This window comes from Miscanthus floridulus, chromosome 8 (assembly GCF_019320115.1).
Source record: "Miscanthus floridulus cultivar M001 chromosome 8, ASM1932011v1, whole genome shotgun sequence".
NCBI classification, from domain to species: domain Eukaryota; kingdom Viridiplantae; phylum Streptophyta; class Magnoliopsida; order Poales; family Poaceae; genus Miscanthus; species Miscanthus floridulus.
In genome coordinates this window covers 143,089,262-143,106,491 of record NC_089587.1, presented here as the reverse complement: position 1 = coordinate 143,106,491, position 17,230 = coordinate 143,089,262, and the positions used below count along the sequence as shown (strand labels likewise).

Sequence of the window (17,230 nt, the reverse complement as noted above, 5' to 3'; positions counted from 1 at the left end):
CCACCCGTTCAAATCCAATCAGAATGCTGGACCATGTACTTTGACGGGTCTCTGATGAAGACTAGGGCCGGCGCGGGCCTGCTCCTGGTCTCGCCCCTCGGATACACATGCGCTACATGATCCGGCTTCACTTCGCTGCCTCCAACAATGTCGCCGAATACGAGGCCCTCGTCAACGGCCTGCAAATCACCATCGAACTTGGAGTATGACGTCTCGACGTACGGGGTGATTCGCAGCTCATCGTCGATCAGGTGATGAAAGAGTCAAGCTGCCATGACCCCAAAATGAAGGCGTACTGCGCGATAGTACGTCGCCTGGAGAACAAGTTCAACGGTCTCGAACTCAACCACGTTGCACGAAAGTTCAACAAGGCCGCGGACGAACTGGCAAAGATGGCGTCGGCACGGACCCCGGTCCCTCTGAACGTCTTCGCCAGAGACCTCCACAAGCCATCTGTCGACTACGCCTCGGCGACGGAAGAGGGCCCATCGGCCGAGCCCACCGCAGGGCCCGAGGCCCCCTCTGCCACCGAGACCCCGCCAGCCAAGCCCGAGGCCATGGCGATTGACGCAGAGCCTCCCAAGGCCGACCAAGGAACGGACTGGTGAGTCCCTCTCCTTGATCGCCTCGTCCGGGGAGAGCTTCCTGCTAACAGAACCGAAGCCCGACGGCTTGCGCGACATGCCAAGACTTACGTCCTCTGCGACGGCGAGTTATATAGGCGCAGCCCATCTGGTATTCTCCAACGATGCATCACCACCGAGGCTGGCCAATCCTTACTTTGGGACTTGCACGCGGGAGTCTGCGGGCACCACGCGGCGCCTCGGATGCTCGTGGGTAACGCCTTCCGCCAAGGTTTCTATTGGCCAACAGCGGTGGCCGACGCCACGAAGCTAGTATGCTCCTGCGAGGGGTGCCAGTACTACGCTCGACAGACGCACCTCCCGGCCCAAGCCCTCCAAACCATCCCCATCACATGGCCATTCGCTGTGTGGGGGCTGGACATGGTTGGGCCTCTGCAGAAGGCAACCGGGGGCTATACCCATCTGCTGATAGCTATCGACAAATTCTCCAAATGGATCGAGGCTCGTCCGATCGCTCAGATCAAATCCGAGCAAGCGGTGCTGTTCTTTACGAATATCATCCACAGATTCGGGGTCCCTAACGCCATCATCACTGACAATGGGACACAATTCACCGATCGCAAGTTCCTAACGTTCTGCGATGACCACCACATCCGGGTGGCCTGGTCGGCCGTAGGGCACCCAAGGACGAATGGCCAAGTAGAGCGTGCCAACGGCATGATCCTACAAGGCCTTAAGCCAAGAATATTCAATCAGTTGAAGAAGTTTGGCAAGAAATGGCTTGCCGAACTCCCGTCAGTCATCTGGAGCCTAAGGAATACCCCGAGCCGAGCCACGGGATTCACACCGTTCTTCCTGGTCTATGGAGCCGAGGCCATCCTCCCCACTGACTTAGAATACGGTTCCCCGAGGCTACAGGCGTACAACGAGCGAAGCAACCGCACTGCCCGCGAAGACGCCCTCGACCAACTGGAGGAAGCCCGAGACGTCGCGCTGCTACACTCAGCCAGGTACCAGCAAGCCCTACGACGCTACCAAGCCCGGCGCGTCCAAAGCCGGGACCTGAAGGTGGGCGACCTGGTGCTGAGACTGAGGCAGAGCAACAAGGGCCGCCACAAGCTGACCCCACCCTGGGAAGGGCCATACATCGTCGCTCAAGTGCTGAAGCCCGGGACCTACAAGTTAGCCAACGAGAAGGGCGAAATCTTCACCAACGCTTGGAACATAGAACAGCTACGTCGTTTCTACCCTTAAATTTCCAAACGTTGTTTATGTTGTTTCTCGAAATACAATAAAGAAGCATTCTTAGTTGTTATAATCTTTCGAGGAACCCCCCCCTTTATAGACAAGTCGATCGTATAGAACCTAAGGACCGTACGGTCGTCTCAAGGGCGAAAAGGCCGGCCGAGCCGTGAGAACGGCCTACGCCTCTAGGCTATGGCAGCTCCCTCACCACCTTTTTACCCAAAGGACAGCGTAGGCTCCGAGGAAGTTCTGTGCAGAGAGCTTGTCTATCAAATAGGGGCTCAACGTCACAATAGCGCTATAAGGGAGACTCAGCTCTGCCTCTGCAAAGCCGAGCCTCCCTCGGGGGCTAAAAAGGGGGAACCCCCCAAGTCCCGAACACCGTTTGTTAATGATCTTTCAAAAAAAAAATTTACGCCAAACTCTCTCGCGCTCCGACGGGACCTTCGCAAGAAACCCAGAGACCAAAAGCTTGTCTGGAGGCCAAAGGGCCGGTCGAGTCGTGAGAATGGCCTACGCCTCTGGGCCACGGCAGCTCCCTCACCACCCTTCGCCGAAGGACGGCTTAGGTTCCGAGGGATTTCTTCGCGGGTTCCCAAGATCAAGACAGAGGGCACAGGCTCGAAAGTAGAACAGAAAACGGTTAAAAGGCGCACATACGCAAATACTTTAAAGGCCCCGACGGCCACAAAAACGTCACGGTATGACAACTAACCCAATCCGGTTACATGGCCCCTTTTGGCCCAGGTCAAAGCTCAAAGATCGGCGGCCGGCGCGGGAGGGACCACCTCTTCTTCAAATAGACTGGCCAGCGCTGTGCCAGGTGCCTCGGCCGCCTCCAATAGCTTCACGACCTCCGCATCAGCCTCCTCGTCATCTTCTGGCAACACATAGCCGTCGCTGACAGCCTCGAGGTTGATGGCGTAGTGCGAGGAAACGACGGCCAGGGCACGCTTGACACCCGTGTGCAACGCCCCTCGGAGTCTCTCGTGGACGTGGCCGCTCAACGCAATCAGGCGGCTCCTAAGGGAGCTAGCTGACTGGACCTCCTCGACGTCCTCAAAGTTTTTCTAAGTATGCCTTTTGTGATAATCCTAAAACCTCATTTTCTCTATCTCGGTGAATCTCTATTCCTAGAACAAACAAAGCTTCACCGAGATCTTTCATATCAAACTTTGAGGACAAGAACTTCTTTGTTTCTAGTAGTAGATTAACATCACTGCTAGCGAGCAAGATGTCATCCACATACAAGACTAGGAAAATGTATTTTCCATTCTTGAACTTTGCATAAACGCAATTGTTCTCTACATTTTCTTGAAACCCAAACTTTCTTATTGTACTATCAAACTTCAAATACCACTGTCTTGAAGCTTGTTTTAATCCATAAATGGATTTTCTTTAGGCGGCATCCCATACGTTCTTTTCCTTCCACAGCAAAACCTTTTGGTTGTGCCATGTAGACATTTTCCTCCAGATCCCTATTTAGGAACGCCATCTTTACATCCGTCTGATGTAATTCTAGGTCGTAATGTGCTACAAGCGTCATTATGATTCTAAAAGAATCCTTACATGATACTAGAGAAATGTCTCATTGTAATCTATGCCTTCTCTTTGCGTGAAACCTTTCGCCACAAGTTGCGCTTTAAACCTTTCTATATTCCCTTTGGAGTCATATTTAATTTTGTAGACCCATTTACAGCCTACTGTCTTGGCTCCTTTAGAAATTGTTTTTAAGTTCCAAACACCATTGGCTTTCATTAATTTCATTTCATCTTCCATGGCTTCAAGCCACTTAGATGAGTGAGTGCTTCTCATGGCTTCTTCAAATGAGGTGGGATCACCCTCCATTTAAAATTCCTCATATTCATAAACTTCGTAGTCATCAGGAATGGCTGGTCTCCTGACTCTTTGAGACCTTCTAGGGGCATCGTTAGATGATGCTTGCCCTATATGAGGTTGTTGTTGCTCTTTCTCATATGTGACAATGGGTTCTAGGGGATCCTAAAGGACAGGTTCCTCATGTTCATTCATTGTCACCATAGAAGAACTAATAACAGGTGTTGTAACTACAGTGCCTTGCACTATTGGTACAGCAACAACAGGTAGCGTGAAGAATGGCTCCTGAACCATAGGAGGGCACATATACCCGCTTCTCTTCAAAACTAATTTCACATGCTACCATGCTCCCCCTAATCATATCATCCTCTAAGAAGACAGCATGTCTTATTTCTACAAACTTCGTTTATTTGTCAAGACAATAGAAAAAATAACCTTTTAACTTTTCTGGATAGCCAATAAAATGGCAACTGACTGTCTTGGAGTCCAGCTTCCCTATGTTTTTGTTAAATACTTTTGCCTCAGCTGGACAACCCCACACACGTAAATAGTTTAGTGAAGGTTCATTTCCTGTCCATAACTCATACGGTGTTTTGGGCACCGACTTACTTGGCACTCGATTAAGTATATGAATGACGGTTTTTAATGTCTCCATCTATAAGCTTATCGGTAGGGTGGAGTAACTTATCATGCTTCTCACCATATCCATTAAGGTACGGTTGCGTCATTCAGCTACTCCATTCTGCTGAGGCTCGTCCGATGTAGAATACTGGGCTACTATGTCATTTTCCTATAAGTACCTTGCAAAGGGTCTAGGAACTTGGCCATATGGGGTGTGTCGGCCGTAGTACTCTCCCCCACGGTCGGACCTTACTATCTTAATCTTTAAGTTGTGCTGATTTTCTACTTTAGCCTTAAATATTTTAAATTTATCCAATGCTTCCGATCTTTCCTTAATTGGATAAATATAGCCAAAACGAGAATAGTCATCTGTGAATGTTATAAATGAATCATCTATGCTCTTCACAGGAAAAGAACCAGATGTCTGTGTGAATTATTTCTAAAATTCCTACGCTTCGTTTGACATCTTTCTTTATTTTCTTAACATACTTTCCTTTTATGCAATCTATGCATTGTTCTAAATATGAAAATTCTAAGGGCGGAAGAATTGATTTCTTAATCAATCGCTCTATTCTCCCCCTCAAAATATGGCCTAAACGATAGTGCCATAATTTTGAAGATACATCATGCACTCTCTTTCACTTATTTATTGCATTCATAGACGAGGAAACATTCTTATTATTAATACTTACATCATTCACATTCTCAGAAAGTGATAATAAATAAAGCTTGTCTTGTCGGAAGGTAAGACCAACACATTTATTATTATAAACAATCTGACATTTGCCATTACCAAAATGACAATTATATCCATCGTCATCTAAACATGAAACACTTATTAAGTTTCTTCACAAAGAGGGTACAAATAGTACATCTAAAAGCTTAAGTAGAAAACCATCAACTAATTCTAGAGATGGTCTCCAATGGCTTCAACTCCATTTGCTACTTTAATTCTTCTTTCTGCTCTTTGCAGGGTCCTCCTCATATGGAATCCCTGTAATGAATTTGCAACATAAACAGTTGCTCCTGAATCAATCCACCAAGTCGATTTTGCATAATTTAAATACATGGATTGATCTATGAATGTAATGAAATCCTCACCTCTCTTCAGAAGGTTCTTTAGGAAGTCTAGATAGTCTCTCTGGTAGTGTCCATGCTTCTTGCACCATTTGCACTGATCCTTTTCAACTTGAGCATTGTTGTTCTTCTGATGATGCTCAGTCTGAGGGGCTTTCCCTTGAGGTTTGGCATTCTTATTGAAATTCTTTTTCTTGTCCTTCACAAGGTTAGCAGAGTCACCCTATAAGGATTTTAGTCTCTCCTCCTTTTGAACATACATTGCGATGAGCTTCTCTATATCACACTTATCGGGCTGCATGATGTAATTAACAACAAATGTTTCATATTCCTTTAGCAAAGAAGCAAAAACCAAATAAATCAGGAACTTATCCTTGAGCCCTAAATCCATTGGCTTCAGCTTCGAAGCCGTGTTGCTCATCTTCAATATGTGTTCTCTTATACCTCCACCAGAGTATTTCTCATTGAATACTTTTTTTATCAAGGTGCTTACATAAGTCTTTGAAGAGCCAGTAAACTGACTCTCCACTTTCTTAAGATACTCGGTGGCAGTATCACAATCTAGAATTCATCCCCTTATAGCATCTGAGATAGTGGACTTGGCCACCATCAAGCACTTACGGTTCGAGATGTCCCATTTCTTCCGATCAAGATCGTATTTCATTCTAACTTTTGCATGATCTCACTTTTGAGCATTGAAATCAGCATTAGTCTCATTTTCTACCCTCACCGGATCCTCTGGCTCAGTAGGACATGGAGAGGTAAGTGCTAAGTCATTCTCGGACAGCGCAAGTGCAAGCTCATACTTCTCTAGCCATACTCTATAATTGCCCCTTCAAGAGGCGGAATATGCGAGATAAAGCCGTTGGGTTGAGTCCTGGAAAACAGTGTCAGAGAAAGTGAGAAAACATAATAAAATAATTGCATGCCTTAATTTAACGTCGGTCAAAATTAAAACATACAACTTCTTCTACATTAATTCTACATCACCGTTGGACAGAAAATAGAATTAATGCATAAACTCATGAATCAAACATTTATAATATTGCTATCCACAACTTCGGTAAGAAAATAGCAAAATCATAAATTTACTAAAAATTATAACTACTCCTCAAAATTAAATCCTTCCATTGGTTCGAATTTAATTAGAAGATCATAAACATCATCATTTGCAGCGGAAATATGAAAAATACTTTATCTACTTTTTAGAAGCATTTTACTATACTCATGTACTCTCTAAAAAATTATTCCGTTGGTTCAATTTTTGATAGAGATTGTACCTCAAAACATAGCAAAATTGTCAAAAACTGCTTCTGAAAATAAATAAAAAAACCTAAACCATTTGAAACTGTTCATTTGGCCTGCATGCAGAAGCAGTGCGCAGCCCAGCAAGCCTCGGTAGCGCGTGGCCTAGCAGCGCGCACCGCTCTCCCCCTGCGCCTAGGCCACAACCTGGGCCTAGGCCGAGAAACTACAATCCCACCTAGGCTCATTTTGGCTCGATGACGTTCCACCGTCGGATCAGATCCGATGGCCATCCGCGCACATCGCCCGATCAAAACGGCGACCTCAGCTGCTCCCCTAAAACCCTAACTCACTCTTCCTCTTCCCCATCTTTCTCATCTAGTAGTGGCTCGCATGGCGGTCGGAGACGAAGAAAAGGTACGGCGTCGCTGTGGGGCCCCTAGCCAGTGCGCACGCTAGCCCGTGGCTGAGCGCACCGCCGTCGAGCAGCCTTGTGGCGATGCCCTGAGCCCCGATCTAGGAAAGAACCTCGCGGCGACAAGGACACGCCCTCTGGTGGCTCCCTACCCGCACGCCCGGGAAACGGCGGTGCAGTTTCCTTCCCGTACCCACCGCGGTGGTTACATCGACGAGGAAACCCGGGTAGGTCACTCGCATCTCTCGGTAACTTAGGGTTAGGGTTACGGGTTCGTTGGGGATTTCTGGGGTTTGACCGAAAACAAAATTTGAATCGCCTCCTTCTAATGTCTTCTTCTTTTCTACCCCAAAGCCTAGATCTACGCCCAGATTAGGCTTGACTAATACCATTAATAGTAACTGTAGGATCAAATAGGCATAGATCTAGCGGGTACAACCTCTTCTATTTGTGATAAAAGATGTAGATCATCCTAGTACATGAAGAGTAACAGAGAGGAGACGGTGAGAAGTGAGACATCACCGACCGTCGCAGGGCTTAGCGGAGGAGCTAGAGCCATCCATGGCGATGTCGGTGTTGCTGTGGAGTCTGGTGGTGCGGTGGTGACCGTGTTGAAGTCGGTGTAGTGAAGACAATGGCGTAGAGGCAACGGTGAAGTGGTCCAATGGAGCTTCCCGTCACCGGCTGCGCACCCTCTCGAGATCGGGCTAGGGTTTATCGATGGGGCGACTGTGGCCGCTCACGGTGAACCTCGTGAAGAGAGCCGCCAGCCTCCACCTCTCTTTTTATAGGGTAGTGTGACGGGGGGCCACCAACCATGCAGGGTTGGGCGTCCCCGATTAGGACGCGGATCCAAGGGCCCAATTAGCCAATTGGTTGGAGATCATCTAACACGGGCTACACCGACGACAAGATGGAGCTCGGCGCGAGCTGCACCGGCGACGAGGTGGAGCTCGACGCGGAGCCAGCAAGCGTCGTCGCTCTGGCCTCCGCACACGAACGGTTGCCTCAGAGGCTCAGACTTTCGCCGTCGTCGCACAGGAACGGTTCATCAGTTCGTGCGAGTGGATAAGGACCAAGGAAAGAGAAAGGAAGAATAAAGAAATAAATAAAGGAGAAGAAAAAAAGAAAAAGGAAAAAAGGGTATCGTGGTTATTTTATTATTTCATCAACCATGTGAAGCTGCTTACCAAACACTCTACTAAAATAGCTTTAGCTCTACGTGTAAAGATGTTTCTAGAGATAAAGCTGATAAAAGCTGATTCACTAGTGAAGCTGAGCTGTACCAAACAGGTCCTGCTACTCTTTATCATTGTGGCCTTATCTCTTTCATCTCAATGGTTTGTTAGTTAACAATTAATTGGCCAAACAATACTAAGTTAGTCTGCGTATAACGCCTCTTCTATACTGAGTAGTAGTACTCTACTCTCTCTACCTTAAAAAAACTCATCCAGGGTTTTGTTGTGTAGATCAAAGTTTCATAAGCTTGAATTTGTTTATAGAAAATTGAACTCCCTTTGTTTTTTAACATGTCATATTAGGTTTCTCCTAAGTTAAATATTTGTATTTTGACCATCGATTTCAAAAAAATTGTATAGAATCGTGTCATATAATTTATGTTTTTAGATTCAAACTAATGTACCAAGGACGACCAAACAGCTAGTCATCGGCTATTCAGTGTTCTTATAAAATGTAAATGTTACTCGAGTCAAATTTGAGTGTTGACACCCAAAAAAACCATCTTAGACTTCTTTTGGGTTATCCAAACCAAGAATCCTTGTGAGCTAATCCCTCTATCTTAAAATAGAAGTTATTCTCGCTTCATGAGAAATCAACTTTTTAAATCTTTAACCAATTATATATAAAATAATATTAATATTTATAATACATAATTAATATCATTAGATAGATCATTGAATATACTTTATAATAAACTTATTTGAAGATATAAATGTTGCTTGCATTTTATATAAACCTTAGTGAAAGCTCATTCTTATTTTTTTAAGGGCCGAGGGAGTATTACCGTCGAGATGGATGATGTGACATTAACCAACGACGTCGACAACCAGATACTATCCGGAACTACTGTATGTTCTTGAGGTTACCCGAGCCGAGCATGAGCACTCCAAGAATGGTCTCCCCTTCTTCCTCGAAGACGCCGCCACCCACCGCAGCGGCCGCCCACCGACTGCCCCGCCGCCACCGCCTCTCCGCGGTTGTTGCTGCTTCAACGAGGAGGCAAGCTGCCGGAGCAGGACTACCCCACCCGGGCGGCGCGGCGGCGGCGGGGTGGGCTCCATCTGGGTAAACCCGAGCGCCCCACCGCGCCCCGGCGTGGCCAGCCGCACTCTCCGCCGCCTCGTCGAGCTCGACAACCTCGACGCCGCGCTGCATCTTCTCCTCGGCGGTCCCTCCTCCACCTCCACCTCCACTCCCGCGACCTCGGACTCGGCGCCGGAGCCGCCGGCTGTCATCAGCAGCAACATCCTCATCAAGAAGCTCTGCGCCCGCCGCCACCTCGCCGACGCGGAGCGCGTGCTTGAGGCGCTCAAGGCCTCCGGCGCTGCCGACGCCGTCTCCCACAACACCCTCGTCGCGGGTTACTGCCGCGACGGCAGCCTCGGGGACGCGGAGCGCGTGCTCGAGGCGGCTAGGGCATCCGGCGCCGCGAACGTAGTCACCTACACCGCCCTCATCGACGGGTACTGCCGCTCCGGGCGCCTCGCCGATGCCCTGCGCCTCATCGCCTCCATGCCCGTGGCGCCGGACACCTACACCTACAACACCGTGTTGAAGGGCTTGTGTTGTGCTAAGCAGTGGGAGGAGGCCGAGGAACTCATGGGGGAGATGATCCAGAATAATTGCCATCCGAATGAAGTGACCTTTGCCACACAGATCCGTGCTTTCTGCCAAAATGGGTTGGTTGACCGAGCTGTGGAGCTTCTTGATCAAATGCCAAAGTATGGGTGCACGCCTGATGTTGTCATATACAGTACGCTGGTTAATGGATTCTCAGAGCATGGGCGTGTAGATGATGCACTCAAGCTATTGAGCACCATGTTATGCAGGCCTAACATGGTTTGTTATAATGCTGCATTGAAGGATTTATGTATTGCTGGGCGATGGGAGGAAGTTGGGGAGCTCATAGCTGAAATGGTTAGGAAAGATTGCCCACCAAATGATGCGACATTTAGTACGCTGATCAATTCCTTATGCCAAAACAGGTTGGTTGAATATGCGATTGAAGTTCTTAAGCAAATGCAGAAGTATGGATATATGCCTGATGTTGTCAGTTACAACACAATCATCAGCTGTTTTTCTGAACAAGCATGTGCAGATGATGCCCCAAGTTACTAAACAGCATGCTATGCAAGCCTGACACAATTAGCTTCAATGCTGTGCTGAAATGTTTATGTAGAGCGGAACGATGGTATGATGCTGCGGAGCTTATGGCTAAGATGTTAAAGGAGAATTGCCATATAAATGAAATGACTTTTAACATACTCATCGATTCACTATGCCAAAATGGACAGGTCAAGGATGCCATTGAAATGTTTGAGCTCATGCCAAAGTATAGATGTACGCCTGATATTGTCACATACAGTAGCCTTATTAATGGCTTTTCTGAACAAGGACTTGATGAAGTGGCCTTTGATTTGTTCAGAAGCATGCCATGCAGGGCTGATATATTTAGCTACAATGCTACATTGAAGGGTTTGTGTATGGCTGCATGATGGGATGATGCTGGAGAGCTTATAGCTGATATGGTCACAAAAGATTGTCTCCCAAATGAAGTGACATTCAATATACTAATCAATTCCTTGTGCCAAAAAGGACTGGTCAATCGTGCAATTGAGGTTTATGAGCAAATGGCCAGCTATGGAATTACACCTGATATTTTCACATATAATGCTCTTATCAATGGCTACTCTGTACAAGGCTGTTTGGATGATGCCCTCAAGTTCTTGAGCACCATGCCTTGTGAGCCTGACACAACAACAACAACAACAAAGCCTTTAAGTCCTAAACAAGTTGGAGTAGGCTAGAGTTGAAACCCAACAGAAGCAATCAAGGTTCAGGCACGTGAATAGCTGTCTTCCAAGCACTCCTATCTAAGGCTAAGTCTTTGGGTATATTCCATCCTTTCAAGTCTCCTTTTATTGCCTTTACCCAAGTCAACTTCGGTCTTCCTCTGCCTATCTTCACGTTACTATCCTGACTTACGATTTCACTACGCATCGGTGCATCTGAAGGTCTCCGTTGCACATGTTCAAACCATCTCAACCGGTGTTGGACAAGCTTTTCTTCAATTGGCGCTACCTCTAATCTCTCACGTATATCATCGTTCCGAACTCGATCCCTTCTTGTATGACCGCAAATCCAACGCAACATACGTATTTCCGCGACACTTAGCTGTTGAATATGTCGTCTTTTCGTAGGCCAACATTCTGCACCATACAACATAGCAGGTCTAATCGCCGTCCTATAAAACTTGCCTTTTAGCTTCTGTGGTACCCTTTTGTCACATAGGACATCAGACGCTTGCCGCCACTTCATCCACCCTGCTTTGATTCTATGGCTAACATCTTCATCAATATCCTCGTCCCTTTGTAGCATTGATCCTAAATATCGAAAGGTATCCTTCCTAGACACTATTTGACCTTCCAAACTAACATCTTCCTCCTCCCGAGTAGTAGTGCCGAAGTCACATCTCATATACTCAGTTTTAGTTCTACTAAGTCTAAAACCTTTGGACTCCAAAGTCTCCCGCCATAACTCCAGTTTCTGATTCACTCATGTCCGGCTTTCATCAACTAGCACTACATCGTCCGCGAAAAGCATACACCAAGGGATGTCCCCTTGTATGTCTCTTGTGACTTCATCCATCACTAAAGCAAACAAATAAGGGCTCAAAGCTGATTCTTGATGTAGTCCTATCCTAATCGGGAAGTCATCTGTGTCTCCATCACTTGTTCGAACTCTAGTCACAGCATTGCTGTACATGTCCTTAATGAGCCCGACGTACTTCGTTGGGACTTTATGTTTGTCCAAAGCCCACCACATAACATTCCTTGGTATTTTATCATAAGCCTTCTCCAAGTCAATAAAAACCATGTGTAGATCCTTCTTCTTCTCTCTATACCGCTCCATAACTTGTCTTATTAAGAAAATGGCTTCCATGGTTGACCTCCCGGGCATGAAACCAAATTGGTTCATAGAGACCCGTGTTATTGCTCTCAAGCGATGCTCGATAACTCTCTCCCATAGCTTCATAGTATGGCTCATCAACTTAATTCCACGGTAATTTGTACAACTTTGAATATCCCCTTTATTCTTGTAGATCGGTACCAATATACTTCTCATCCACTCATCAGGCATCTTTTTCGATCGAAAAATATGATTGAACAGCTTGGTTAACCATAGTACAGCTATGTCCCCGAGGCATCTCCACACCTCGATTGGGATACCATCCGGTCCCATCGCCTTACCTCCTTTCATCCTTTTCAACGCCTCTCTGATCTCAGATTCTTGGATTCTCCGCACAAAGCGCCTATTGGTGTCATCAAAAGAGTCATCCAACCAATGTTTTCAAGTCGTCCAGTCGAACCTAGTCGCCATGGGACCGACCAGAAGACTAATCGCGATTAGTCGTCGACCAGGCCGATTAGTCGAACCTAGTCGACCCCTGGTCGTCCTATATATCAGGATATATATACCTACTATATATATACCTATATATACTATATAGCATACACAATAAAGCAAGCATCAAGACTACATTAGTGTTTAGCTGGTGACTTACTTGTGGGAGTTGTTTTCTTCTCTTTTCTGCCATGTCCAGAGGTCCATATTCCTGTCCCAAACTCCATTTCTTTGCTGACTTGCTGCTGGAAGCCTAAAATACCAAAGAAGACCATAATTAGCAACACTAATGTAGTCTTGATCTTGACACAACTCAACAGCAGCATTGCTGCTGAATTAGCAAGCACTGCTGCAGTAGCAAATAACTAGCATTTAGCAAACAAGTTCAGTACACATAAGCTAAAGTGTTCAAGTTCAGTACACATAAGCTAAACTGCTAAAGTGTTCAACACAGAGTCACAAACATTGACATTTAACAGTCCAACAAAAGTAGACAACTAGCCATCTAATTAAGCAAATCAACATTAAAAGTGAAGCCTCCATCTCCATCTCCAGTTGGTCCATCTCCAGTTCAGTTGGTGCAGATTCTTCATCCTCCTCCATTGCTATTGCTGAATCTACATGCTGATCTTGGTCTTCATCATCAACTTCATCAATTGGAAGCCCAATAGGCCACATATAGGCCCGGTTGAACAGGCCCAAAAAAACAGAGCCAACACCCTGGTCGTCCATGGCCTAGTCGGACGACTAATCGCGATTAGTCGTCGACTAGTCGGACGACCAGCTTTCTGATCGAGCTAATCGAGTCGAACCTCCTAATCGAGCACCAGGGACCGATTAGGACGATTAATCGCGATTAATCGCGATTAATCGGACGACTTGTAAACATTGCATCCAACTGAAAGGTTGTGTCCATATTCTCACCATTGAACAATTTGTTAAAATACTCTTGCCATCGATGTCGGATCTCATCCTCCTTTACCAAGAGATGCTCTCTTTCATCCTTAATGCACTTAACTTGGTTGAAGTCCCGTGTCTTTCTCTCACGAACCCTAGCCATCCTATAAATGTCATTCTCTCCTTTCTTCGTACTCAAATGTTGGTAAAGATCCTCGTACGCTCTACCATTTGCCACACTTACAGCTCGCTTTGCAGTCTTTTTTGCCACCTTGTACTTCTCTATATTGTCCACACTCCTGTCTTGGTACAAGCGTTTATAGCATTCTTTCTTCTCCTTAATAGCCCTTTGGACTTCCTCGTTCCACCACCAAGTATCTTTAGCCTCGCGTCCCCTTTCTTTGGTTACTCCACACACCTCTGAGGCTACCTTCCGAATGTTGGTTGCCATCTTGTCCCACATATTGTTTATGTCGTCTTCCTCTTTCCAAGAGCCCTCTTTGATAACCCTTTCCCTAAATACCTCTGACGTCTCCCCTTTTAGTTTCCACCACTTTATTCTTTCAATCTTAGCTTTTTATCCCTACGGGCACACACCTGAAAACGAAAATCTGCCACCAAAAGCTTATGTTGAGAAACAACACACTCCCCTGGTATCACCTTGCAATCCAAGCATGCTCGTTTGTCCTTTCTTCTTGCGAGGACAAAGTCAATCTGGCTACAGTGTTGTCCGCTACTGAAGGTCACTAGATGAGATTCTCTCTTTCTAAATAAAGTGTTGGCTATCATCAGGTCAAAAGCTACCGCGAAGTCCAGAACTTCCTCCCCCTCCTGATTCCTACTACCATACCCAAAACCTCCATGAACTGTCTCGAAACCTGCGCTTGTAGTACCTACATGCCCATTAAGATCTCCTCCTATAAAAAGCTTCTCACTACTAGGTATAGCTCTAACCAGGCCATCTAAGTCTATACTGAAGGGTTTGTGTAGGGCTGAGCGCTGGAAAGATGCAGAGAAACTTGTCACTGAGATGCTTAGAAAGAATTGCACTCCAAATGAAGTAACATTCAAGTATGCTAATCAATTATTTATCAAATAGGAGTGGTTGAATGCATAACTAAATTCCTGGAGCTAATGCCAAAGTATGGATGGCTACGTTCTGAAATGAATGTTGTTTTCATTGATGGCTTTTCGTGGCAGAGGTCAATGATCCTAAGCAGCGACGAAGCCAGGAATCGACGAAGCCAGGGCTGGCTTCCTCTTCTTCTTCCTCCAGCCCCTCCTTGCCTTCTTCTTCCTCCTCATGGCGGTAGCCCGGGCTAAGCCCGGGCTCCATGTAAATCATGGCCATAGGGGGGGCTGGAGCACGGGTAGCCCCCCCGCTGGCTTCGTCGCTGATCCTAAGCAGCATAATTGTGCAAGCCTAGCATAGTTTTCTATTATGCTGCATTAATGGCATTTTTCAGTAGAAATGAACAACATGAGAATTAAAAAACTTGTAGCTGACAGAAGCAATGAGAGCATCCCAGGAGTTCGCGTTTGTGATTGATAGGAATTCATGCTCCAAAATGAAGTACTAATTGGTATGCTTGGAAGATGCAGTTCAATCTGCGACAAAGTTTGTTGGAAAATGGCTGAAAAAGGTTTATAGATAGTGTCTGGCTGCCTGCGAATGATATTTTAAAGGATTGTCAAGGTACATAGCATTACTGAGCAAATGTCAAGCAACAAAGAAGCATATCATAAGATCATGTATGATGCTATTAAATCAATAACAAGCACCATGTAACCTCTACTGGAGAACTGTTGGATCCAAGATATTCGGGGTATGCAATCTGTCATGGTTGAGTTCATAGATGTTTGGGACTTGGTGACTATTCAATATAATCTGTCTGTAGTTGTTTTGTTGTCTATACCTACCTTTTGTTTACTGTCAATTATATACCACTAGATTTTTTCTGTTTTACATTTGCCAAGACAGAGCCTGGATAGTGCTTCCTTGGTAGTGCAATTGGATGTTTTAAATTTGCCAAAACTGTTGTGGTGACCTATCCTTGCTTACTTACCTTTTTATCCATATGCAAATATTTTACCCAGTTTGCGTTCTATACCATCATCAGGTTTTACGCCATCTATGGAGCACATTCTTTGTGTCGATGTATCAGAATTGAGAAGGATCTTTGAATTGCTCAGATGTAAGTCTTCTCTTAAGTTGTAGCAAATGTGCAGCATGTTTCAGAACCTCCTGCAACATCTGACGAGTAATATTATGTTCCATGTAAAGGCATGTGGATTTAAGCTAAAAACAAAAGTTGGTGGGTTTTGGGAAGAGGGGGAGGGGGTGGGGGGGGGGGGGGGGGGGGAGGGGTCTTTGATATATTGGTAGGTGTGAAGCTGGTGTAGAATGGTCAATGGAACATGTGTTTCTGACTGTAGTCATGCAATTTTTTTGTACATGTTATGTCTTTAGTAACTCAGCTTCAGCTAACTTTGATGCTTTTTTCTCGAACACGTAGCAGAGCTATGTATCTTTGTACTAGGAAGGAAAAGAGAAAAATTTGGTGGCTGTGAATACAGTCACGGGATGCCTGCCGCGTAGATGCTCTAGGGATCCAACAGAAGCACCCAAGTCCTTGTAGCTTCAGCTTGGCTCCTCACAACTCATTGCAACACCCGGTTCCGCATGACGCCCGAGGCTATCAGCCTAGTTCCCTGCCGGTCGCCGCTTTCTTTTCTCCTCTCCCAAGGCAGCTGGTTTCCACCGCCGCCGCCTCTCTCCTCCCATGGTTGTCGCTGCCTCTCTCTGCCCCCCATGACTGATTCTCTTCTCCTGCTGCACCACAAGGCGACCAGGACAATCACTGCCCCGGTGGCAGTGCCATCAGGCCCCAGCATGGGGCACCCGTCGAGCAGAAGATCTCAAGTCCATTTGCTGTTGATTAGTGGTTGTGTACTTTTTGAAATAACGAAGTAGATTTTTTGTTTGTTTGTTTCATGCAGTACCATGGACATCCTTTGTAGTGTTTTTGTTACTTAAGCTGAAGAAATCTTTTCATGGTTCAATTACCCGCCTTCTCTTAAATACTAGTATAACTTACCTGTTACATTTCTGAAAATAATGTGCCTCGTTTCAGGCTTGTGATGCTGAAAGGCAGCATGTGGGTTCTACTGCTATGTCATCTTTGAGCACCACAGGAACTAGCCTGCTCTCAACATCTCAGACGTATGATCGGCCCGCTTTCAAGCTGAACATGGACAACAATCGTATATATAATCACTCTGCACTTCTTACATTTCACTTGGTGTTGTCCTTGCCTGTAATCCCAATCTTCACCAATAAATTACCATACAGGTTACATAAGGGTGTGTACCCTGATCAAAACAATCCCATCCCATACAATCTCAGAAAAGAGAGACACCATTGGTTCCATACAATCTGTGTGACCTGTAGTGAAGAAATTCTCTTGTTTGATTCTAGGTGGCTTCTCTCCACATGAATCAAACAAGTGAAAGTCTTCAAAAGTTGGCATCGATGGCATAGTTGTTAAGGCACTTGGAAGTTATCAAACTCGGCATAGTCTGATGTAAAACTTCTCACTGCAATGCTGAAAATCTGCTTTGCTGCTTCATCCTCGTGATGATCTCCACTTTTGTTGTGGCGGCGTTG

General features: G+C 45.9%; 1 long non-coding RNA gene and 1 pseudogene across 1 annotated transcript; both read left to right on the top strand.

Moving 5' to 3' along the window:
- The first annotated feature begins 9,139 nt into the window (after window positions 1-9,139).
- Window positions 9,140-14,778, top strand: LOC136477322 (pentatricopeptide repeat-containing protein At1g09900-like; annotated as a pseudogene).
- Window positions 14,779-14,959: 181 nt separating this feature from the next.
- LOC136473610 (uncharacterized) lies at window positions 14,960-17,035 on the top strand. Its single transcript, XR_010762694.1, has 3 exons — window positions 14,960-15,389; window positions 15,684-15,758; window positions 16,698-17,035. It is a non-coding gene; the product is annotated as an uncharacterized lncRNA (long non-coding RNA).
- Window positions 17,036-17,230: the final 195 nt, after the last annotated feature.